Source organism: Frankliniella occidentalis, unplaced genomic scaffold (assembly GCF_000697945.3).
Source record: "Frankliniella occidentalis isolate FOCC.00 unplaced genomic scaffold, Focc_3.1 Scaffold11, whole genome shotgun sequence".
In the NCBI taxonomy this organism is placed as follows: Eukaryota; Metazoa; Arthropoda; class Insecta; order Thysanoptera; family Thripidae; genus Frankliniella; species Frankliniella occidentalis.
This window is the reverse complement of record NW_026267141.1, coordinates 1,352,347-1,353,512: the sequence shown is the minus strand read 5'-3', so window position 1 is coordinate 1,353,512 and position 1,166 is coordinate 1,352,347. Positions and strand designations below refer to the sequence as shown.

The 1,166-nt window shown below is 51.6% G+C and overlaps 1 protein-coding gene across 1 annotated transcript in view; it reads right to left on the bottom strand.

The window, feature by feature from the left end:
• The window catches only part of LOC113207378 (uncharacterized), a 78,591-nt gene that overhangs the window by 29,935 nt on the left and 47,490 nt on the right, over window positions 1-1,166 (bottom strand). The window lies entirely within an intron of this gene.

Sequence of the window (1,166 nt, the reverse complement as noted above, 5' to 3'; positions counted from 1 at the left end):
GGGGGTATAACCGCTCTGTTACTCCGGAAGGCCGAAAGTTCCGCAAATGTCACCAGAGTAGTTAGCTGCTGTCGCAATATAACGTAACGCATGACGCTGGAAACTTCGCGTTAAAGTTACAGGTTTTCACAGGGTGTCACGTTTTGTCGGACCCAGATTAAAATAAGCCCCTCTCACTCCTAGTTACGGACGGAACTAATACGACCGGAAGAGTTACGGCCGGAAATATTACGACCGGAATTTTCACCCGGGTAGGTTCAAAATAAAGTAGTAAGTTGTAGCGTTGTTTTGAGGCATTATTAATTTACTGGAAAAACACAGGAAGCAATCACCGCAATTAGAAATGCCTACAACTTACTACTTCTTTTGCACCTACGGTTTGTCGGGTCAACTTTATCAAGTCTGGTTCTATTTTGCAAATTTAACGAATATTTGAACGCAGATTGCAACTTTGGCAGGCTTCAGTCAGGCGCCTCATTTGGTTCCGCCACGCCACCGCTCCCCGATGTGCGGGGGTGGGCTACATGTGACACCAGAGCCGGGTAGCTGGCGAGTGTCGCCCGGGCCGGCAAGGCCAGGCCCAGGTTAGCCCTACCTGAGTCTATTCTTTGGGTGAGATAGAGTGTACTGTTAAAGTTATAACTTTTTAACAGTCGGAATAACGTTAAGGAGCACGTATAAGTTATGGACCCCGGCTCCTCTGCCACAGATGTGCCGGGGTGCATCGAGAACAACAAGACTCAGAAGTATTTCTGGGCGGTAACCAAGAAAATTTAGTAAAATCACGATACATTTTGTGACAGTGGGGTGTCACACTAATAGCGACGGTGCGACACTTTACGACTTTTCCAGGGTGGGATCACTGTAAAATCTAGTCGTGGGTTTGCGGCGGTACAGTATCCGTGTATAACGCCCGCGTTTCGGTAAAGCCTGCGAGAAGGGGCTGTTTTAACGCCACGATGTCTTTCCCCGCCCACGCCTCACACCACGACCGCCGCGCGGTAGCGCTACCTGCTGGGGATGTGGCTCCCGCGGTGGGTTAATATTTCAGCGGCCTGCCGCCCGGCGCCTTCCCTTCCCGCGCAGCACGGCGCAGCACCCAGGTAAATCCATCCGCGGCGAGTCTTCGTTAGGTGGCGGCGGGGGGCAGAGAGAGAGAGAGAGAG